The 24,926-nt window shown below is 46.2% G+C and overlaps 1 protein-coding gene across 8 annotated transcripts in view; it reads right to left on the reverse strand.

Annotated features, from left to right (window-relative positions):
- Positions 1–8,405, reverse strand: part of Fgd3 (FYVE, RhoGEF and PH domain containing 3) — a 50,305-nt gene extending 41,900 nt beyond the window's left edge. For 3 of the 8 annotated variants that reach the window (XM_048800506.1, XM_048800507.1, XM_015506290.2), the window contains exon 1: positions 1,317–1,662. The gene's annotated coding sequence lies outside the window, so the exon portion shown is untranslated. Of the gene's footprint in view, positions 1–653; positions 678–1,316; positions 1,664–8,384 lie in introns of those variants that run through there. The other 5 variants (XM_048800504.1, XM_048800508.1, XM_015506288.2 and 2 more) reach the window with 5 other exon arrangements.
- Between the last annotated feature and the right edge of the window lie 16,521 nt (positions 8,406–24,926).

Here is a 24,926-nt window from a genome sequence, read left to right on the forward strand (position 1 = left end):
AGCCCATGAGCCATTCTTTAGAGCACAGGGCAGAAAAGCCAGACACAACCTTACACCCTCCCACTGCGAGGAGGCTTCTCAGAACAAGGCTACTTCGGCTCTAACCTCAAAGAACAACATGCTCCAGGCCTCTGTGTGCAAAGGTCACAGTCCAGTGTGGCTCTGAGAGGCCCTTCACCTTGAGAGGTGCTGGTCTCTGTGCAGAGGCGACAGTCCCCTTGAAGACCGGAACCTGGGCCTCAGCCCTAGTAACAGCCCATCTGGGACAAACCACTTCCTCCCCTCCACACTGCGGCCAGCCCCACCCAGCCCCCAGGCTGCTGAATGTGTTGTCCTCTCTGAAAATTTGTGTGGGGACCCAGACAGTCAACTCAGAGACTAGGGGGCCTGGGGGCAAGCCGTCAGAGTGCTGGGTCTCCATTTCCTCTTTTGTTAAAAAGGCTTCCCACAGCCCCTCTGGGCGCTGGGAAGGGCCAATCTGAATGCTCCCATCTTGAACCTCAATGAACCAGTGGAATTCAGATTCCATTTAAGAGACAAGGAAATCGAAGCAGAGTGGGATTTGCCCCAAGTCACAGTGCGATAGGGAGTTTCTTATCCCTGACATTGCCCTGGGCCTGGCTCCCAGACGCTCATTCCCCCACAGCACTTACCAACCTCAAGAAAAATGGAAATGATATGGTCTCTCCAATAATAAGGACCCCGCTCTGCAAGCTCCATAGATCCCAGAGGCCAGTGATCCCGATCCCGGAAGTTGCCCCGGACCCTTCCTTAGGCATTGTTGTCGTCTCTGCACAATGTGAACAACTACTGTGCCAGCAAGTTGGGCTACTGCTGCTGCTGCTGCTGCTGCTGCTGCTGCTGCTGCTATGGCCCTGCCCTTGAGCTGCCTGCCTCTAAGGTGGCATCCCCACTGCCCCAGGCTGCCCAGGCCCAGCTAGGGGTCCCAAGGAGGCCTTGGTGGACTCAGTCCTCCTTCCTGGTAGAGCCTCCTAGAAGAGCCATGTCTGTTAATGTCTAAACTATGAACTTCAGAGGAAGCTTCTGGAGCCACATTGAATAGGAAGGCCTGCTTCTGGGGCTGCCTTCCCGGGCTTTGCCCCCAGGCCTGGGGTGACACAAGAGGCACCTAGGCTGTGGTCCCACTGCCTGAGGCACCACTCAGCAACACTGAGTAGCTTCCTGCCTTGAAAACATCCGCCTCCCTCGAATGGCTCTTGCTTTGCTCCAAATGCCTCCACCACCCCAAAGTCTGCCTCACAAAACCAGACAGTCTTAGGGCTCAGCAAAGATCCCCGGAGCCAATCCCCACTCACCACTCGCTATTCTCCCAGGCAAGCGTCTCTTCCTCTCGGGCTGAACTTCATGCAGTAGCAAAGCACGACTTCCTCTTTCTAATTTTCACAACACAGGGTCACAAAATGATGGCGTATTTGCATTTCCGTATCATTACGCAGCATGAGAAGAGCTGGGCTTGGTGGTTCTGGAGAGCCCTCTTTGCTGGGTGGTGGGGGCGCAATCCTCAGCCACAGCTGCACCCACCCACTGGTTAAAATGTAACAGGCTGCTGTGAGGGGCCCTAAGTGTTCTGGGTAAGGACCACCACCACTCTCCTGCCTCTGCCTTTGCAGCCACAGACGTCTCTGGGGAGGAGGAGCCCAGCAGGGTTGGCCCAGAAGCCCTGGCAGAGCCTTCCAGAGCTTTATGGGTGGAAAAAATGAAATGGCCACAGAAGATTGGAAAATAGGGAAGCCCTGCTTCAGACAGCTTGTTTCAAGGTGCTACCAGGGGACCTAGACAGAGCCCCTAACTAGACCCCAAGAGGCTCCCTTGTTGTCTTAGGGAGAAAGTCAATCGAAAATAAAACAGGGGTGCTGAAAGGCTTAGACTGCAAAGTCTGACTCGGTTCTACTAATGCCCTATTCATGCAGCTCTAAATTCTTTTTTTTTTAAGCAATTTCCCTGGGTCTTAGTCTCCTTATTGTCAGATGGGGGTGATCACATAGGCCCTTGCAGGGGTATTGGGAGGGGCGTCACATGAGCAACCATCCTCAGTGCACCTGTGGCAGCGCCTTGTACCAGGGAAATGTCATGTGGGTTGTGACAAATAAAACCAAGCTACAACCACAGAAGGCATAAAGGGACCTGTGAAAGGGGTGATGTCTGCAATCCATAGTGACTTCCTGGAACATTTCAACAGAGTGTGAAATAGAGGGGTGCTTCGTGAGTTCCCCAATGATGTCCACTGTGGCTGGAAATGGGGTCTCATACTCACAACTCAACTCCTCCAAATGTTCACCAGTATTTTTGTTGGGATGAGGATGCTGGGAGATGCCACCCATTTCACTCTCTCAGGTCATCTTCCTCTTAACCCCAAAGAATTGGAAGAATGCTCTAGAGACGCATGATGGAGCATGCATTCATTCCCCTCCACAAATCTGCAGTGATGGTCTTGTGTGTCCACCCTGGAGATGGAGGTAATGCAGAGCTTGTCCCCAGGTTTTGTCTGACTCTTCTGGGCCCCCATCTGAGGATACAGAGCTGCTGTGACCAGCAGCAATAGGCACAGGTGGCTGGAGAATCTCAAAGGCTCAAGCCCTGGCTCACAGGTGGTATGGCCTTTTGTACATCAGAGCCTCATTTCTTTCTTCATAATATGGGCAAAACACAGGACATATGTGTCGGAACTGTTGTGAGGAATGACAACCTGGCCCACGGCATTCTTTGACAGGTGCTCAAGGAATCTCAGCAGTTGTCATCTGAGTCACCATTGCTGAATTTCCCAGTGTCCAGGCCCTGAAGTCTTAGCTTCCATGCCTCAAGGGGACAACCCCCACACACCAGGATGCAGCCCTGGACCATCCAGACACTTCCAACCAAGACAGGAAGGATAGAGTCTGCCACCACTGCTCAGTACAGCTGCCCTCTGCTGATATATCCCAAGCCAGGAGGCTGGTGGTGGGATCTTATCAGGACCAGAGACCAATGTCAGGGCTCACCAAGAGTACAGAAGTGACTTAAGGAAGTCAGGATGAACACTGTAACAGAGTGGCAGGCCATGTGTGAAAACCCACAAGGTGAAGGACAAAAAAGGGAATATGGGGTGTTGGGGAATCCATGGCTTAAAAGCAGAACTGAGGCCAAGTGTCCTCTTGTTCCTAAATAGGGGTAAGGGGAGGAAATGGAGCCTCTATCTGGGGGTGGCATCATCTTAAAAAAAAATCATTGTGGATGGACCAGCAGTTGCCACATCCTGATAGCTACACCCTGTGTAGCCCTTTCCACTGTGAACAGGACTGACTCATGGACACTAGTGTCCAATAGGACCTGCAGAAGTAACAAAGGTGACTTCCAAGACCAGGTAATACATAACACTGCAGCTTCTGTCGGGGTGGGGATGGGATGGAGGCCAGCTACCATGCCAAGAGGATCCCAAGCAGCCCCGAGGAGAGGCTCACATGGGAAGAGCTGAGGCCCCAGCCAAGAGCCAGCACCAACTTGCCATGAATGAGTGAATCACTTTGGACATGGACCTTCAACCCCAGTCAGGCCTTCAGATGAGACCACAGCCCCAGCTACCACTGGACGGCAGCCTCATGAGACCCAGAGCCAGAACCAAGCTGCACTCAAATTTCTGGCCCACCAAACTAAAGAGAGTTAATAATCAATTACTACTGTTTTAAACCAATATATTTTGAGTAATTTGTAAGACAGCAGTAGTTAAGCTACACAATATTTTCATCAGGAAGAGCAAAGGGTGGGTGACCTGGGGTTGGAAGAGGGAAGATCCAGCTCATAGAAGAGAAGCACCCACCAAGAAGAACAGCGCACATATTCTGATTTCTCTCATCATTCTCATTCATGTCCCAATGGTTCAACTGAGTCCTTAACCCTGAATGGATCCTAGTGACCATGGAAAACTCCCGAGGGCCACAGTGAAGATCTGTTCATGCTGTGCAGTTTCCAGAACCCTGAATAACTCTGTGGAGGTGGAGACTCTTCAGAGGAGTGTCATGTGCTCCCTCAACCTCAGAGACGCACTCATCCTCCCCCAAACAGTTCACTGCATGGGGGAGACAGCTCCAGTGAGGAAGGGGGCTCTCCTAGGCCCTGTTCTTTCCAAGGACCCCCTAAACCCTCCCTACCAGGAAAGCCAGCAATGACTTGGGGACAGACGGGGTCCTGGCCAACACCCATCTGTGAAGGTCAAGCAGCTGTAAAGGTGGGGACCCTGAGGGACCTGGATGGAACTACAGGTCAGGTTAGTGAGAGCAGGAGGGCAGAGACTGCGAGGAGGAGCAGGATCCTCTCTCCTAGGGAATGTTCCCTGGGAGTGTCCACTCGTCAGGAGGCAGTCTGCAGCTGCTGTGAAGGCAAGTCAGATGCCTTCACTCAGTCAGTCAACAACCCTTTGGGAGCAGCTACTAGATACAGAAGAACATACCGCAGGCTCCAAAGACAGTTCCATAGAAGGAGGCTTTTAGAGGCCCTTGAGTCTGCCACTCCTCCTGAGCAAGGTCCTTTTTCTTATTTGTTAGGGTCACGGTCACTCCAGCAACAGGGGCATGGTGCTCAGAGTCTGACTGCTTTTCCAATCACCCTCCTATTTTGGGGAACTGAGAGCCACAGATCCCACATCCTTCCTGGACACCTTCAGACTCCAAGAGTTGGACAAAGTGTCCAAGTTATTCTCATTTTTTCAAAAAGACAAAAGAAATATCAGATTAGCAGGGCAGGAGTAGAGTGAGAAGCACAGTGGTTACTTCCAACCCATCTGGATAGGGAGACACCTTGGTCGGCACCCCAAGACAAACCCTACTGAACACTGGACTTATATAGACCAAGGGAAGCAGAATCTTCCAGAGACAGTGTGGACCGCTTATGTGGCTGTCTTTGGGTGGTGAGCCTCTGGGGAGGTTATATTTTCATATAACACATAAATTTCAACAAAGAACATTTATGATATTTGTCATCAAGAGAAATGCCAATCTGTTGAAAAATAAGAGAATGAAAACTCTCATGGCTCATCCAAGACTCCCAGCCCAGAGCTCTTCACACAATGAAAGCCAGCTGTCTCCATGTCTGTTTATGTACGGAAATTTTAATTTCTACTTAGCTGTCCTAAATCTCTCTAAGGAAAAATGCGGTCAAGAAACCAAAAAAGAAAGGATGCTGAGTGTAATTTTGCTTTCCAAAAAGAGATTTTTTTTTGCAAAAAGTTTTCGGGATTGCATTAAACTGAAATTTCATTTGACTCAAAGAGAGACAATATTTCCTGAAACTTTACATCACCTTTACCTTCATGGGCCTTCCCTGATCAGGCAGTTGAGGGGAGGACAAGCCCAGATCTTGGACCCCTGAGACCTGTGTGCAAATTCAGTCAAGCTCAGTGGCGTTGGATGGATCCTTTTGCCCCAACACAGAGCAAGTATCTTTCAACACCAGGCCACTAAGGGGCTCTCTGGAGAAACGCTTGTAAAATGCAGAGAGAAAGGAGTAACTCATTTCTCCTCTTTTTCTAAAAAAAGAAGATGGAGGAAAAGAAGAAGGAGAAAAAGAGGAAGAGGAGGAGTGGGAGAGGGAAGAGCATTAAAAAATATTTGACAGTTTAATCCTCTTAGCCAAAGGATCCTTTAGCATTGAACCCAAGAGGTAATCCATCTTCAACGCTGAGACAAAGTGACATTTTGAGAACTCCCCAGACAGGGGGCGTAATCACAGGGCGGCTCTGGCAGTCAGCTGTAATATTTGAGCTTGAAGTGGAAGCAATTTTTTCTTATCTTTAACAAAAAGCTCTGATGTGTCTACCCTTATGCAAAAGCTGTGCCTGGTACTTTTTTTTTTTTAACGCCGTAAGAAAAAATGATCCATGCGTAAATAGAGAGTGATACATAAAAACTAAGGCATTAAAGGGGTGGCCACACCCCCACTCAATCAAGGCCCTGAATAGAGGATAATTCCGGCATTGTTATGGGACAGCTGCATGGCATCAACCAGGAATGTTCCAGAGCCCAGAGAGATGCAGGGGCCCTTCCTATGCTCTTGTTGTCCAATTGAGGCATCAAATTCTGCCAAGTGGTATTTTCACTATCACTTGGATCCTCCCTCTACTATTCAATCCTCAGTCTCAGCTCCTGACTAATCAAAGCCTATTCAGAATTCAATAGCACGTGTGTGTGTGTAGAGGGTTTTCTTTTGACCCAGGAGGTTTGATTTGAGGGGAGACGATAACTAAAAAGGACAGAACGAGGGACACCTCAGGATTCCTATAGCAGCACTGTCTTGAGGGAGGAAGGGAGGGAGGGAGTTGGTTTGTTAGTTGGTTCACTGATCAGCAGTTGGCTAGTTGGTTGACTGAGACCCTGCAGGAGACACGGGATTCTTCCAGCACAGGGACAGTGGGAACTACTCGACTACTCAAAAGGCCACGGTAAAACAAGTGACTACATTCTCCATGGCACACACGGGATAGTAACAGGTACCCCAGGGATGGGAGCTGGTAAGGCTAGGGTAGTGTTAGCCCTTTTGATCTTCCTAGGCATATCTCTGCACATAAGTACCTTCTCTCTCATGGGACCATGGGCCATGCAGCCATATGTTGGGCCTCAGATGCACCCCTTGAGGCCCAGGTAAACGGGAACACTGAGCCAAGCCCCCACTCAAACCCATCCCATCCCTGAGCATCCCCAAACACCTCCCTTGGTGCCCCCCCCCAGAATGTCCTGGAGAACCATGAATACCAGCGCTGACCTGAAGCTGCAGGACTGAGATGGCCCTATGCTCACAAACAGACGTGCATGGTCTCCCTCCCGTGTGGGGGGAATGCTTGTCAGACACAGCTGTAGATGACAGGCTTCTGCTGCAAGCCACACCTGGCACAAATACACTCTTGGTTCCTCTACCCCATAGAAAGCTGCCGGTGGGTAACACATGACCCCACTCACAGCTGGAAAACCTGAGGCACTTGTCTATAGTTGTACAGCAGGGTGGGACAGATTTCCACCCATTGTCCAGGCACCAGCCCCCCAGTGGCATGTGCCCCACAGTGTCAGGTGGACACGTTCTACTCTGGCCCCCTAGATCATGCGAGATCCAGTTTCCTGAGCAGCACCTAGACAGATCCAGGCTCCCAACAGCCTCAAAGGAGCCTACGGTCATCCACAAGCCTCATGAAGGTCCCGGAAGGAGGAGCCCTTATTTTTGTACATAAGGAAACAGGCCTTTGATCCCAGTTCAGACCTTACCTATGGACCAGTGTCTCTGTGAGTCATGAGGCCTGAGGATGAGGAGGTGCCCTTGGGACACAGCATGATCCCAGAGCAGATGGAGTGGGAGCAAGCTGCCAGCCCTGGGTGAGCAAGGTGGGAATCCTGTCCCTCAGGCCCCAAAGCCAGCTGGCCTTCAGAGGATGCCCCTTGCCCCAGCACAGGAGCCAGAGAGGGAAAAGCCACAGGCTAGGGAGCATTCAGGATTCACTGCTGTTGAGAAACACCTAACTTTTCTGCACAAGATAAAGTCTGTGACAACCACACTGGACTGGGGCTCGCTGTCATCGTCACACTTCACAAAATTCAATCCTATCCGTTTATATACACTTGGACACAGAAAAGCACACACATCATTCTTTTTGCTTTGAACTGATTTTAGGTGATGATGCCTCTATGCCCGATCATTCTGGAAAATGACATAGAAAACTACAGCAAAAGAGCCCAGAAATTGAGGCACAAAACTATAAACAGGCCACTGCCACACAGCCTTTCTATAAAGTTCTCAACCCGATCTTCCCAAGAGCCAGTTTCCTTAATGAACCTTGAACTTTCACACGGCAATATAAAAGAGCCCTTTTCACCCTGGTTTATATTCTCCCTTATAAGAAGTGACACTTAGGGAGATGTCAAGAAGCAATAGTAATACTAACAAAAAGAAAAGATAAGCCTGGCATCTGACCTGGGGTACTGTTGCCATGGAAACCTCACAGACAATGGTATATATTTTTTAAGCACACTAATTTCCCTTCCCATTCATTTGGGGGGAAAAAAAATAGGAAGAGTGGAGTGAGGGTGGGGAAATCCAGAAATAAATCAAATCGCATCGCAGCAGCCCACCTAGTACATATCATTCAATAAATGCACAGATAATTCTGTCCCGGAGCCAGGGACCCCAGACCACAGCAAAGACAGTCATGGTGGTCTCCTAACAGCCCAGCCTCACTCGAGCGTGCTCAGAAGGCAACAGGCTGCTTAAAACCCCCTCTTCAAATCACACACCAAGCAGCTGTCCCTGTCCTGAGGAAGGGTCCCACCAGTTCCACCCACTGGAAAATCAGCAGCAGACAAAATGACCCCCACAGTATCCCAAAGCCACCCGAAATCTAACAGACTCACCACCTTCCCTTGGGGATGAAAATCTTTTTTAAAAAACAAGCAGAGCGGGTGGCTCCCCACGGGCCTGAGCAGGGGAACCTTGGAGGCTGGCCAGAGCTCCTGCCCAGGGACAGCTTCCGGAGGAGTCCTGAGTGGGTCACCAGGGGGTAGGATGCAGGGGCGTCTTTCAGGGACGCCAAGGGTTGAAGGGAGCTTCCAGGTGCTGATCAGCCCAGAACTGAAGCCGGCTGGAGGCTTGCGGGGTGGTCCTGCCTCCCTGGCAGCCCCCTTGTCTTCTGCTGGCCACAGCTGCAGACACACACTGCGCCCTGACAAAGCCTGCACGTGGAGAGTTAGTGAGAAGGGGCGGGCACTAAGCCTGGGATGCCACAGACTGGTCCCCATGGTAACCAGCAGGCAGGCGCTGGCCTGGCGGTGAGCAGGCGCCAGGGGTCTGGAGGAACAGGGAGGGTCCTCGTGGCTTTTGGGCTCAGGGAGGATCCTGGAGGGAAGGCTACTTATTTATCTTGACACCACCGCCCCACCACTACCTCCACCTCTGGCAGACTCTTCAGAGGGTCCTGGGGCTGCAGGTATCTGTAAATACTCCTGCTTTGCAGGGAAGCCCTTTCATAGAGTGTGGACACTTTACCCCGGGCCAGGTTGGCTGTCGTGGGAAATGCGCTTCTGTCTAGAAGATTTTTGTATGGAAGCTGTATACGAGTGCGTATGTGTGTGTGATGCGTGTGGAGGGTGTGGAGTGTGTGTGAGGAGCCCTGATGGTCCCCGCCATGGCGTGCACTTGTTTTAAGTGGAGAAGGCAAGTTGTCCTTGTAGGAAGCCACCCCCACAGTGCTTGCCAGCTGATCAAAAGAGGTCATAAAGTGGCAGCTCTAGGTGACCAGAGCAGTCTGGCTGTCTGTCTCCAATCCCAGAACTTCCCAGGTGTGATCCCTTCATCCTCGCACCACCACCTCACTGAACATTCAGAAGTCATCAGAGAAATGTCCAAAGATCTACTGTGGTACCCTCCACAGGATTGCTGATAGGGCATGGAGGACATCAGCAATTCAGAAGTCTTTACTTCTACAAAGTGTATGTGTGTGTGTGTGTGTGTGTGTGTGTGTGAGAGAGAGAGAGAGAGAGAGAGAGAGAGAGAGAGAGAGAGAGAGACCTTGCAAAAGTACTTATGCAATTAAAAATAAATTCAATGAAGAGAAAACATTTTAAAGGAAAAGGATGTCCCTAAAAGCAGGAGAAACCAGGTCCAAGCCTCAGCGCCCAGCCTGAGCAAGCAACGTTCTTATCCTCCACTGTGGAGTGGAGGTCTTCTGGTGGGGCCTCCTACAACTACTGGAGGATTCCACGGGATGCTAATGCCCATGGTTCTGAGGCAGAGCCCAGCTTACGACCATCATTCACATGTGCTTTTTGTTTTTTAACTAGAATCTAACCTGCATGTTGTTTTACGTATTTTTTTCACCCTGCAGCCTATTACAAACTTTCCCTATTAATAACTACTCCTATGGCCAGGAAGACTTCCCACCCAGTCCTCTTAGGCTCCTGGTTGGTTCTCTTGTGGGGTTTCCCCACCCTCCACCCCTTCAGCCCCTAAAGGGAGCGAGGAGGGTGAAAACTAGTGATTAAGTGCTTTCTCCCTTCTCCAATGGGTACAGCCCTAGCTGCTGTTCTGGATAATGACTTTGAAAAATGACTCACTTTTACACACACACACACAGCTATTTTAAAGATGGAACATTTTCTGCAAGCCCGGGATATCATACACCGCCCACGGCGTGGGGACCTCCGCCCCTCTGGATCCCATGTTCTTTACACACCCAGAACATGGGTCTGTCGAGTTGGGGTCCCTGCCGCAGGTCCACATTTCTGACTTGTTCTTGAGTTTTGTGTTGGGGAAGGACAGGCAGTGGGGCCAGGTGGCCTGCACGTTGATATTATAGTGCCAACCCCACCCAGGCTGTTGTCTCAGTCACTAAAGGGCTCACACAGTAGGCAACTCCACACACAGTGTTAGGAGAGGAGGCCACGCCTAGGGGAGGGGCTTGGCACCCTGAAAATGCTTTCTTCTCATCCCTTCCCCTAGAGACAGCTCTGGCTAGCTTTAGATGTCCCCATCTGGCCTTTGCTGTACCCGGGAAATCCCTGCAAATAAAAGCATTGGCTTGTGGTCCAGGATAAATGCCTTTGTCTCCTCAAAAGCCTTCTGCTCCTGAAGAGCTGGGGTGCCAAGTATTATGTGGCTGCCAAAAAAAACAGGAGGGTTATGTAGCAACAGAGGAAGAAGGCAGAATGGTAGAAGCCGTGGCTACCCCTCGGTGAAAACCATTTCTGGAAATGCAGGGGAGTGGGAAGGGGGCGGAGCAGATGGGGGACTGTTTGCCAATGTCCTTCTTTTCCTCTTTTTGTGATGAAAAAGAGTATAAGAAACAAGCACCAAGGAAGAAGGGAATTTCCTCTGTTTTCAGAGCATTTGTTATGTTCTAGGCACTTTCCCTACATGGCTTCCTTTAATTGTTCAAATACAGGTCTTTTTTACCCAAAAGTAACACTGAGCCGCCTCTGACAAAGTTTGCTGCACAACTCCAAAAATTTTCAGAGGGAGCGACGTGAGGGTTTCCCACATTTCCAGGATCCACCCCAAGTGCTGCCCTACAGGGAAGCCCTACCCCCACCAGGGGTGCTGGCCACGTGTCACTGGGAACTCAGCCCTGAAGGCCTGATCCTGTGGTGGACTTTGGTCTTCAAAAGCCTCAGCAAAGAAAAAGTGTCTTTCCTTGAGGTTTGAATGGTGAGGGTCTTCTTGTGGCATGCAGAAAAATGTTAGATAGGATGATAATGCACCAAATAAAAAATGTGGAAGAAAACCCAAACCTATACAAAATCTGGAGGAAGAAAAAAAGTCAACTCTGAGCTTTATATGCTGGATTTAAAGATCCCAGAAGCTGCCCGTGCCTGTGGGACACTTCGCCTTTGCTATCAAGGAACACAAAGGCTGAAAATGCCTTGTCCCTAGAGAGCCAAACACTCTGACTGTCCTTTCTTTCTTTCTTTCTTTTTCCAGCAGTTACCACATGCTTTTGACATTTTCTAGGGGAATCATAAGTAGGGACTTCCTGTTACCCCAGCAAACTCAGCCCCATGCTCTCTCCCCTGTTACCCGCTTTTGTATCCAACTTGGAAGAAAAAGAGCAGGTGGTGGCCCCAACCTATTCTAAACTCCCACGTTAGTCAGCTGAGCTGGGAACACACTTGAGCATCCGGGCACAGTTATGAGGCCCATGTGGGTCAGACCTGCCAGCCGGTTGTCCAGAAATGGCAGTCTCCCTCCTAGAAGCCAAATCCACCTGCCTGGACACAGACAGACCAGGCAATTCCCTGGAGATGAAAACCTGCCTCAGACAGCATTTGTTTTCTGTATGAGCTGGTCACAAAGAAGGACTAATGTATTGTTATGTAGTTAATACAAAATTAAATACAAATTGCCTACTAAATATTTCCATTCTGAATAAATAATGAATGAACAGCTTTAAACTCTTTGTATGTGCCAGGCCACCAGATAAGGAGGTCATAGACTCCCAGGAAGGTGTCTCATCTATTCTAGTCCACGAGGCTCAGAAGAGGGAAGTTGCTCAGCTAAAGCCACACGGCTGGCAGGGGGCAGTGCCTGATGGCAGTCTCTGCGCCCCAATCACGAGATTCCTCATCCCTGCTTGGGCTCATCCCCATCAGCAGTATGTAGGATACTTCTAGAACAGCGGTTCCAGGTGAGGTGAGTGGTGAGGGTCCCCCCACACCACAGCTCCAGATTCCCCTTCCTGGTTCCTGGTCCCAATGACCTCAGCTCCAGCCCTGGAAGGTTCTGGAGCCAGCCCACCTGAGTGCCACTGAGGCTCCCATCCTGATGGCCAGGATGAGCTGGACCATGGGACTGTCATGCATTTAACCAAATACTCTCATTCACTTGTCCACACACATGTCTGTGTCAAACACTTTCTAACTCCAAGCTTTATCTATTGGGTTTAAAGATATCCCAGTGGATTCCTTTATTAAACATGTGAAGACACATGCTTGCACACATGTGTATGTGTATACTCACACATATACATGCATACGTGCCTTACATGTACTCCTCAATCTATGGTTCTACCACTACAAACCTGGAATTTTCTTTCATTTATTTTTTCTGGTCTTAGGGATTGAACTCAAAGTTTTCTACCACTGGAGCTACATCCCCAGCCCTTAAATTTTTTTTTTAATTTATTTTGAGACAGGGCCTTACTAAATTGCTCAGGTTGGACTCCAATTTGCTATCCTCCTGCATCAGCCTCCAGAGTCTTTGGGGTTACAGACATGTGCCACCATTCCCAACAGGAACCCAGAATTTACCAAGAGAACATACCCAGAAAAATAAGCAGAAAAAAAAATGTTTTAGATACTAAAGACACATTGTAATGGTTAATTTGAATTGTCAACTTGATTGGATGAAGAGATGCCAATGATTAAGAGGCTTCTGCGTGTGTCATGAGGGTGTTTCTAGGAATGATTGGCATGTGGGATAGCCACCTGAAGTGGAGACCCTCCCTAAGGGTAGGAAGTGCCATCCAATAGGATGGTGGTTTGGATGGAATAAAGTTGGAAGAACAAGGAAGCAGCAGATGCAAGCTGGGTTCTTCTTGAATGGGTTCTTGATTGCTGCTGTGATCATCTGAGGATGTTGGATTCTGGCTTCTTTATTCTTCCAAAGCTGATTCTGCCAATGATTCTCCAGAAGCCTTTGGTCTCAGACTAGGGTAGCACTGTTGATCCCTCTTGTTCTGGGGCTTCAGCCTCTTGGACTGCGCAGCTACCGGTTCCTCCAGCTCTCCAGCCTGCAGACGGCCACTGTGGACTATCCAGCTTCTGGTCGCATAAGCCAACCTAGTAAATCCCCTTTTTATAATCATACTTCCTGTTGATTCTGTTTCTCTAGAGAACCCTGACTAATACACACATGAACAAAATGGATAAAGAAAGACCCTGTCTCCCAAACTGCAGGACGTCGTGACAGTTTCCGTGAATGGTTTCCCTGCTTGGTTTGTGAAGGCCAATGCTTGGCTCCCTGGCTGACCCCAGGACTCCAGCCTGGCTGATCCCTGGCTGGTCCCATCAGCACCTGGGAATACTTGAGCAAGAAAACCCTTTCACAGGAATGTCCCCTATCTCCCAGTCTTCCAGATCCTCCTAGAATGGCAATAGCTTTCATCTTGAGGTGAAACTGGGAACTCAGTTGAGGTGTGGCGGCCCCCGGAACATGGAGCTGTGACCTGAGGACACTGGCAGCGTGGTGTGGAGGTGGCTGTGGAGGCCGGGGTCAGGGATGCCAAGATGCTAAACCCTGCTGATGCTGCGTCCATGGCAGGGGAAAGACACTTCATTGACACCTGCATTGCTACCTCTGTGAGGACCCCACTCTCGGCTTTGCAGGAGTTTATGAAATGACATCTGTGCAGCAGCTAGGCCTCCCTGGCTCCTTTCCAGCTCTGTGCACGCTTCAGTGCTCTCGTGACACACCTCTGATCCACAACCCACAGCCGGCCATGCAAACCTGGTGACCTGGACATAGGGAAACAGGCCATGTTTCCAACCCAGCTTCTCTGCAACCGTCGGTGTTTCCAGGGCATAACAGAAATGGCGGTGAGAGTGACGGCACACATCCGTGTTCTTGGACTAGGATGTTCAAGACCTGGACTAGCTCTTCCTCAGAAAACTCGATTTCATTCACTTCCTCTGCTTAGGGGAGAGCATCGGGGACCTAGACTCCAAGAAATGTGGCAGCCAGTGGGGCTTTGGGCACAGCCTCAGCTGACAGGTAGCAAACAACAGAAATCTTAGTCCTACAACTAGGAGGAAATGAATTCTGCCAACAAGCAAGAAACAGATCCTCCCTCGAGCTTCCAGGAGGAATGCAGCCCCGCCTACGTCTTGATCTTAGCCTGGCAAGACCCAAATTGGACTTCTGAGCTAAAGAACTCTAAGAAGATGTTCGTCTTTTTTGAAGTCACAAGTTCGTGGTAATTTGTGGATAGCAGCAATAGAAGACTAATTTGAAATTTTTTTAATATTTATTCTTTTTTAAGTGTAGATGGAAACAACACAATGCCTTTATTTTTATGTGGTGCTGAGGATTGAACCCGGGTCCCGCCCGTGCTAGGTGAGCGCTCTAACGCTGAGCCACAATCCCAGCCCTAATTTGAGATTTTTCTTACAACTAGAAAAAATTGATTTGAAAGTCCATCTAAAACAGTAAAAGTCCAAGTACTAACTCAATTTTGAAAACAAAATCAATGTGGATGTTGTGGGTTAAATTGGGTCCCCCCAAAAGATGTTCAGGCACGGAGGATATGATATAGCCCCGTGGCAGAGAGCTTGCCTAGCATGCATGAGGCCCTGAGTTCAATCCCCACTACTACCAAAAAATAAGATGTTTCCAAGACCTAGGTCCCATTCCCACCGGTGGACATGAACTTTTTTGGTCTTGGTAGGTGTAATTAAATGAAGGCTCTTAAGATGAGATCATCCTGGATTTGAATGAACCCTTAATCCAATGACTGGTTTCCTTTTAAGAAAAAGAAGAGACACATCAAGGGTGAAGACGGAGGTAGAGATTGGAGTGGGGAAGCCACAAACCAAGGAACCGGAAGCTGAAGAAAAATCCAGAACAGAGCCTTCCCTCGCACCTTCACAGGGAGTGTTGCTGGCCAATGCCTTGATTGGATATCTGAGATTGTGAGAGAATAAATTCCTGTTGTTTTAAGTTATTTAAGCTATTAAGTTTGTGGTAATTGATTATAGAAGCCGCACGAAATAAATACAGGTAGATGCAGGGGTGCACACCTGCAATCCCAGTGGCTCAGGAAGCTGAGGCAGAAGGATCACGGGTTCAAAGCCAGCCTCAGCCACTTAGCGAGGTCTTCACAACTCAGTGAGACTCTATCTCTAAATGAAATATTTAAAAGGGCTGGGGATGTGGCTCAGTCATTAAGTGCCCCTGGGTTCAATATCTGGTACCAAAAAGAGAGAGACAGAGGGAGGGAGGGAAGGGAGGAAGAAATACAACAGGGGAACATGCCCCATAAGATTGCAAGATGTTATGGATGATGATGTACTGGCATAGATGAGTGATAAATAAACCCAGAACTCCCTGGAACGCTCACTTGTGGAACAAAGCTGGTCATGGGACAGATCTAATGTTGTAAACCTGTAGAGATAAGCTCAAGAGATCATCTTGTGCGTGGCTGAATTGGGTTTTATGTTCTGCTTAGGAGCCCCGTAGCCTTGTTCATGAAAAGACTGATCTGTAATTTGCATTTCCCACATAATCCTTGTCAGGTATTAAAGTTACATGAGCATCATACAATGAATTGGGAGCATCTTTTCCTTTTCCATATCCTGGAGACCCTATGAACTATTGGAATCATGTGTTCCTTCCCAGTCTGGAAGCACTTTCTTGTTAAACCATGAAAGGACTTTAGTTTTTTTGTTTTGGTTTTTTGATTTGTTTTCAGAGTTGAAAGATTTAAAAAAATATATTTTATGATTTTATTTCTTTAGTGGTTAGAGGAATATTTCTTCCTGAGTCAGTTTAGTAAGTTATATTTTTTCTGGGCATTTGCCTATTTCATGTAGGTTTGCAAATTTGTGGGCATAAAGATAGTTTTAATAATTTGTTTTTTTCTCTTTGCAAAGCTGGAGATTGAACCCAGGTCCTCACAAACACTGAGGAGTGCCCTACCACTGAGCCACACCCTCAGCTCTGCTTTCTTTAATTTTTAGAAAACAGTTTATTGTAATTGTCTCTCTTGTAAATAGGAAAATAGAAGAAACAAGCAGCGCTTGCTTACAAGGCCACTGGCACAAGAACCTTTGCTGACAATTGTGAAACATTGGATGTTCGTGACTTGGAGAAGGAATTAATACACTGGAGTACAAAATAATACAGAAAAAAATGAATGAACTAAATCTACACATTTCAAAAATGAATGGACTTGTAAATATAATGTTGAATGAATGAAGAAAATTCCAGAACTTTAGGATGGTTTGGATAAGTGTCCCCCAAAGGCCTTTGTGCTAATGGTTCGGTTGCCAGCCTGTGGTGCCAGGGGTGGGTGGCAGAACCTTCAGGAAGTGGGCCCAGTGGGAGGAAGTGAAGTCATGGGGGCATGTTAAAGAGGATAACAGGGCCATACCCCCTTCTTTCTCTCTTTGCTTCCCAGCCTCTGCCATAAGGGGAGCGGTCTCCCATGCTCCTCCCATGACGTTCTCCTCACCACAGGCCAAAAGGCAATGGGGCCAACTGACCGCGGACTGAGGCCTACAAAACTGAGAGCCAAAATAAACCTCTCCTCTTCTTAAGTTGATTACCTCAAGTATTTTGTTATGGAAAGTTGACTAACATAACTTTTCATACAGTTTGAAAGCAATTGTATGAACTTAAAAATCAGCTTACAGGTACATCTGCTGAAAAATTAAGAAAGCATGAGCTGTGGAGAGGGCCATGCATGTTCATGGTTTTCCCTGGGGAAGGAGGGAGGAGCTTGGGGCCCAAGAGTGGATTAGAGGAAACTGCAGCTTTCTGATGACACAGTTCTTAAAACAAAGCCTGAAGTAAAAATGACTCAGTGTTGACAGAGCGAAAGAGAATGAAACTTAGCAGTAAATAATCATTTACAGGAACAAACAATTCCCACATAAACCTAAAATTTTCCATTATGGAGCAGTTCTCTGTTTCTACAGACCTTCCCCACAACCCCTGAAGACTTTTAACCATAATAGGAACTGATCAGATGGGTTTTGTTTCTTTTCTTTCTTTTTTTTAAGTTTCTCTTTAGCAAAGAAAACAAACAAAAAAACAGCCCTTCTTTGGCACTTGGACAGGACAGAGTCGGGGCAGCACTCAGCTTTCACACTGGCGCCTTGGACTGCAGGCCTGAATATCTGGAGTTCGGTGGCACCATCCTCCTGGAGCCTCACCCCCTCCCAAGTCAATCCTGGGGGACACTGCTCCCAACATCCCTGCAATTGGTGTCCCAGTCAGGCTCCAGCAAAGCATCCTTCTGCAAGATGTGCCCTGTCCCTGTGAAGTGGCAGCCCTGGGCCAGGATAGCTGTGCCCTCTTCCCCGAGTTATGGGCAGGGATGGCCTCAGACCTGGCTAGAATAAGACCAGCTCTCCAAGTTCAATGGAGTTTAACAACCAATCTCCAAAGGTTAGTCTCTGCCAGGCACGGAGGGGTGGTTCCAGGATTTGCAGGGGCTGGTACAAAGGGCAGATGTGGGCCAAGCCCATGTTTACAAGGCAAAAGAGAAGCACATCAACTTTTTCCTTTATTCCAAGGTTTCTCTCAACTTTTCATGGTGTCCTATATTTGCTATTTAGCCTCATTCAAAATTTTTTAAAAATTAAAAACTTTAATCATTAGCATGACTTTTGCTGTTCTTTACATCGAGCGATGCCAGTTTTAAATGCACGCATAAGCGTGTTGAACTTGTCGGCAGGATCACCCAAGTTGTGTTATTTGTGTTTAGTAGCTCCTTCTGGGCAGAGTTACCTCAGGCTGGACAGAAGAGGCATACACAAGCTGGAGTCAAGAAGGGTAGAAGGTCAAGATGTCCCAGCTCTGAGACGCGGGGACACTCTCAAAGAAGATCCAGACCTTCACAAGGAGCCACCACCTTGTGACTCGGGATCTGTGGCTGTTGGGCTCCCCCTGCCAGCCCAGGGGGCTCTGATTAGCTGATCCAGCCTCCCCACTGCCCACAGCCATCACCCCCACAGGTGACCCCTGGGATTCAGAACTAAAAGCTGCCTGCCCCTTCCCCAGATGCCCAGGGTGTGCACACTTGACTCTGGCCTCCAGCACCCACACTAGCCTCCCTTGACCCCCCAGATGTGGTTACTGCATTAGGCAGAGGATAGGATTTGTTGCCAGGTTGAGAGGGAAGGCTGGGCAGGGCCTGGGGCACCAGGGAAAGGGGGAGGGAGCCACCAAGAAATTGTCCCAGGGAGGCAGGATGGCAGCAGTGGCAGAGCCATTAAGCACCCCCAGCTTATGATAATGGTCCTATCGACTTCACTTACAAAACACAGATTCAAAGATAATAGTGTTAGGAATCACAGGATGGTGACAGCAGAACGCTATGCCAAGTGCAGGGCCCTCTTGAGTCTGAGGTCCTGTGACTACGTGGTCACAGACCTGTATAAGATTCTCTGACTACAGAATGGGCGAGCCAGCCCACACTTGCATAGCACTTAGGTCACACCTGCCCTGGACTCCAGGCTTGAAGACAGAAACTTGGGCACTTTCCCCAGAGCCAGCTTGGCTTCCACTCTCAGGGCAGGGAGGGTCAGAATACCCAGGGTCACACAGGAAGTGGTATTTCAAGGGAAGACAGCCTCCCCTCTGTACCCAGCCACTCAGCTCTGATGCCTTTTGGAAGACTTTCATCTCCTCCTCCCTCATTGAGAAAGCAAAAGTCCTCTCTTTTAAAGTGGGGAAGCCCCATCTCTTGTAGCAAAGTTGTACTTTCATAGGACTGGTTGATAGAGCTAATGGATGCTGAGCATCAACTCCGAGCCTCTTCTCCAGCTCTGTGTCCAATAACCCCATGAGATAGATTCCTGTACTGGTGAGCTTCACATTACTAAAATGCAACACCTGAGACAAGCTATTTGTGGAGAAAAGAAGGTTTATCTGCCCCAGAGTTTTCACTGTTCAAATGCAAGATTGGGTGGCCCCTTTGGTTTTGGATGATGAAGACAGTGGTCAGCAAAAGGAGTGAATGTTGGAGTGAAGCCAGGAAGCAGAAGGGGTGTTCCAGTTCCTTCTGAGGGCATGTCCACAATGACCTGAAGGCCTCCCACTGGGCCCCACCTGCTAAAGAGTCCATCGCCTCCTAAGAGCACCCCCCTGGGGACCAAGCTTTTACAGATGGACTTTTGGGGAACATTCAGCCTCTATTATAGCAACTACATCATCAATCCATTTTGCAGGTGGGGAAACTGAAGCTAAAAGAGGTAGAATAACTGCCCTTGGTCACCTAGCCAAGAAATACTGTTTGTGACTTCTAGGACCTTGTGGCATTAAACACACAATGAGTTCCCAGGAAGAGCCCTTGAGGAACCGATGTTAGACGTCCGAAAACCACACACGCTGGGCCAGTGTGAAGAACCAGCGTAGCTGAGTGGCAAGGTCCACCCCGAGGATAAGTCTGAGGTTTTGGCAGATTTAATGGTCTAACCCTCCCTCCCCCGTCAGTTCCTCAGCATTAGAAAATTGTGGCATTTCTAATATGTCAATACGTTTTCCATAATGCTTCCTTCTGCCAAATATAAATAAGTACCACACCAACATTTACATAGGCTTGGGAGCCCTGGTTTAGATAACTTGTCAGAACCTATACTATATTAATGGCCCTAAGAGGACAAAGCTCTGGGTAGCTGTTTTCCAACTTATGTGACCCTTTTGCTTAGGAGCATCTCACAGAATGAGTGCTGCATGAAACAAGATTTTAAAGGCTGGGAGAAATGGTACTTGCCCATGAATTCTATAACCAGAAGAAAATCATGCTTCAAGAATGAGTATAAATAAAGTCATTTTCTCAGAGAGGAAACTTAAGAGAATTTATAGCCAGTGCACCTGCTGTAAAGGGAGATCGTCAGATGGATATGATACATGAAAGAACTTTGGAACATCAGGACTAAAGGAAGAGGAAAAAAAATGGTCAATATCTTCTGGGTGAATATAATAGACTATTCTATTGAGTTCATTAAAACATATTTAATGATTGAAACAATTTTTCTGATGGGATTTTGAATGTATGTAGATGTAAGATATAAGACAACTATAACATAAAGAGTAATTAATGCCAGGTGCGGTGGCACATGCCTGTAATCCCAGCAGCTCAGGAGGCTGAGTCCGGAGGATCATAAGTTCAAAGCCAACCTCAGCAAAAGTGAGGCACTAAGCAACTCAGTGAGACCCTGTCTCTAAATAAAATACAAAATAGGGCTGGGGATGTGGCTCTATGGCCAAGTGTCCCTGAGTTCAATCCCTAATACAAAAAAAAAAAAGAGTAATTAGTAAAGAGCTGAATAGTCTGTTAAAGTTTCTACATTCCACCTGAAGTGATAGACTAAATAAACTGAAAAATTAGGTATACATATTATTATCTGTATAACAACTGCTAAAAACTGCTATCAGAATAGATAAAATCACAATAGATAAATAAATTACAATGCAATGTTAAAGAATGTTATGATTACTCAAAATAAAGCCATAAAAAATAGAGGATATAAAGAAATACAATAAACATAAAACAAATATTATAATGGTAGACCTAAATACAAACATATCAGTAATTACATTAAATGTGAATTGTATAGATACACCAATTAAACAACAGAGATTGTCAGAATGAATTTTTTTTTATTTTATTGGTTCTTTTTAGTTGTACATGACAGTGGAGTCCATTTTGATATAATTACACAAGCATGGCATTTATCTTATTCTAAGTAGGATTCCGGTCTTGTGGATGTACACAATGGTGAGATTCGTTGTGATGTATTCACATGTGTACACAGGAATGTTAGGTCCAATTCATTCTACTGCCCTTCCTACTCTCATTTTCCCTTTCTTCTCTTCATTCCCCCTTGTCTAATCTAATGAACTTCTATTCTCTGCCCCCTTATTGTGGGTTACAAAGATCAATCTTATCCTGGGTCACAAAAGAAACCTCAAAAAAAGTATAAGATCTGGGGCTGAGGCTGTAGCTCAGTGGTAGACCCCTTGCCTAGCACACGTGAGATACTGGGTTTGATCCTCAGCATCATGTAAAAAAAACAAATGAATAAGTAAAATAAAGGTATGAAGCAAAAAAAAAAAAATGGTAAGATCTGAAATTACAGAGTGTGTTCTCAGACCATAGTGGAACAAAAACAGAAATTAATGTCAGAAAGATAACAGGACAATCTCCCAACATTTGAAAATTAAACAACACATTTCTATTTTTTTCTTTTTCTTTTTTTTTTCTTTAATTTTTATTGTTGGTTGTTCAAAACATTACATAGTTCTTGACAAATCATATTTCACACTTTGATTCAAGTGGGTTATGAACTCCCATTTTTACCCCGTATACAGATTGCAGCATCACATCTGTTACACATCCACTGTTTTACATATTGCTATACTAGTGTCTGTTGTATTCTGCTGCCTTTCCTATCCTCTGCTATCCCCCATCCCCTCCCCTCCCATCTTCTCTCTCTACCCCATCTACTGTCATTCATTTCTCCCCCTTGTTTTTTTTCCCCTTTCCCCTCACTTCCTCTTGTATGTAATTTTGTATAACCATGAGGGTCTCCTTCCATTTCCATGCAATTTCCCTTCTCTTTCCTTTTCCCTCCCACCTCTCACCCCTGTTTAATGTTAATCTTCTTCTCATGCTCTTCCTCCCAACTCTGTTCTTAGTTACTCTCCTTATATCAAAGAAAACATTTGGCATTTGTTTTTTAGGGATTGGCTAGCTTCACTTAGCATAATCTGTTCTAATGCCATCCATTTCCCTGCAAATTCTATGATTTTGTCATTTTTTAATGCAGAGTAATACTCCATTGTGTATAACTGCCACATTTTTTTTATCCATTCGTCTATTGAAGGGCATCTAGGTTGGTTCCACAGTCTTGCTATTGTGAATTGTGCTGCTATGAACATCGATGTAGCAGTGTCCCTGTAGCATGCTCTTTTTAGGTCTTTAGGGAATGGACCGAGAAGGGGAATAGCTGGGTCAAATGGTGGTTCCATTCCCAGCTTTCCAAGAAATCTCCATACTGCTTTCCAAATTGGCTGCACCAATTTGCAGTCCCACCAGCAATGTACAAGTGTACCCTTTTAAACAACACATTTCTAAATAACCCGTAGGTCAAAGAATAAACCTCAAGGGAAATTAGAAAATACTTTTAACTTTAAAAAAAAAGTCTCAAAACCTTTTGGGTGTAGGTAAAGCTATGTTTATGGCAACTTACCAAGAGCCTGTCTCAATATAAAAAATCAAAAGGACTGGGGATATAGCTCAGTGATAGTGCACCTCTGGGTTCAATCCCCAGTACCAAGAAAAAAAAAAAAGAAAGAAAGAATAAATAATAGAATAGTTCTAAAATAAGCAGAGAGAGGATAATAATAATAAACAGCAGAATTCAGTGAAATTGAAATTAAAAAAACTTAAGAGCAAAATCAATAAAGACCAACAGCCGCTTCTTTGAACAGATGAGTTAAATTGGGAAACAAGACTAACTAGGAGGGGGATACAGATCTCCAGAATCAGGAATAAAAGAGAGACTATCCCCACAGACTCCGCAGACATTAAGAGGAGAGTCAGATTAATATCTTAACTCTTATTTCAAAAAATATTTTATTGGCACACAATCATTATACAGAATAGTGGGTTTCATTGTGGCATATTTGTGAATAACGTAATTCGATCAATTTCCCTCTGTCACTACCTCCCTTTCCTCCTGCCCACACTGGTCTCCTTCCTCTGTCCTTTCTGTCTCTCTTCTATTTTCATGAGATTCTTTTATTTTTCTTTTCTTTTTTCTCTCTAGCCTCCATATATGAGAGAAAACATATGACCTTGGACTTTCTGAGTCTGGCTTATTTCACTTAACATGATACTTTTTAGGTTCTATCCATTTTCCTGAAAATACATAATTAATTTTTTTGGAGGGGGTCCTGGGACTTAACCAGGGGCACTTTACCCTTGAGCTACATCCCCAGTTCTTTCTGTGTTTTATTTTGAGACAAGGTCTCACTAAGTTGCTGGAAGTCTTACTAAGTTGCCAAACTTGCAATCCTCCTGCCCCAACTTCTCGAGCTGCTGGGATTACAGGCAGGCACCACCACATTAGGCCCGTCCTTCTTTATGACTGAATAAAACTCCATGGGGTACATAGATCACATTTTGTTTATCCATTCATCTATTGACAGACACCTGGACTGGTTTTATAACTTGGCCATTGTGAATTGCAATACTATAAATAAAGTTATGCATTTATTACTACAGTATGCTGGCTTTAATTTGGGGGGATAAATACCCAGGTATAGCTGGGTCATTAGGTGTTTCCATTTCTAATCTTTTGAAGAACCTCTATACTGATTTCCACAGTGGCTGTAGTAATTTACAATCCCACCAACAGTATATAAGAGTTCCTTTTCCCCGCAACTTCACCAGCATTTGTTATCTGTATTCTTTTATATATATATTTTTAAATTGTTGATGGGCTTTTATTTTGTTTATTAATTTATTTATATGTGGTGCTGAGAATCGAACCCAGTGCCTCACACATGCTAGGCAAGTGCTCTACCACTGAGCCACAATCCCAGCCCTATTATTTGTATTCTTGATGACTACCATTCTAACTTCGAGAGAAATGAAAGTGTAGTTAAGTGATGAAAGTGTAGTTGTTATTTGGATTTCACTGATAGTTGGAGATGTTGAACATTTTTTCATTTAATTGTTGGCCATTTATACTTCTTCTTTTGAGAAGTGTCTGTTTAGTTCTTTTGCCTATTTATTGAATAGGTTATTTGGGGCTGGGTTTTTTTTTTTTTTTTTTGGAGTTTTTTGAGTTCTTTATATATTTTAGATATTAACCGTATGTTGGAAGAGTAACTGGTAAAGAATTTCCCAATTCCTGTAGATTCTCTTTTCACGTTGCTAATTGCTTCTTTTGCTGTGCAGAAGCTTTTCAATTTGGTGCCATCCCATTTCTTGATTCTTGGTGTTATTTCCTGAGGCATAGGAGTCCCAGTGAGAAAATCACTGCCTACTCCTGTAGATTGGAAGTGTTTCCCCTTATGTTCTCTTCTGGCAGTTGCAAAGTTTCTGGTCTTATTCCTAGGGTTTTTTTTTTTAAATCCATTTTGAGTTGACTTTGTGCAGGGTGAGAGATAGGAATCTATTTTGAGGCTTCTGCATATGGATATCAGTTTTCCCATCACCGTTTGTTCAAGAGGCTCCCTCTTCTCCAACATAAGTTGCTGGCACCTTTGCCAAGAATCAGATGATGTAGTTGTGTGGGTTTATCTCTGTGTCTTCTATTCTGTTCCATGGCTCCATGTGTCTGTTTTTATCCCAGTACCAAGCTATTTGTGTTAATATGGTTCTTTAGGATAATTTGGAGTTGGATATTCTGATGCCTCCAACATTAGTCTTTTTGCTCAGAATTGCTTTGGTTATTCTGGGTCTTTCATTCTTACATATGAATTTTAGGACTGCTTTTTTTCCCCTAAATCTAAGAAGAATATTTTGATGGGGAGTACATTGACTCTGTAGGTCATTACTGGTAGTGTAGCCATTTTAGCAATATCCGTTCTGCCTTTCCATGAACGGGAGAAGTCTTTCCATCTTTTGGTGTCTTCTTCTTTTTTTTTTTTAAGAGAGAGAGAGAGAGAGAGAGAGAGAGAGAATTTTAATATTTATTTATTAGTTCTCGGCGGACACAACATCTTTG

The sequence above is a fragment of the Marmota marmota genome, unplaced genomic scaffold, assembly GCF_001458135.2.
Source record: "Marmota marmota marmota unplaced genomic scaffold, marMar, whole genome shotgun sequence".
In the NCBI taxonomy this organism is placed as follows: Eukaryota; Metazoa; Chordata; class Mammalia; order Rodentia; family Sciuridae; genus Marmota; species Marmota marmota.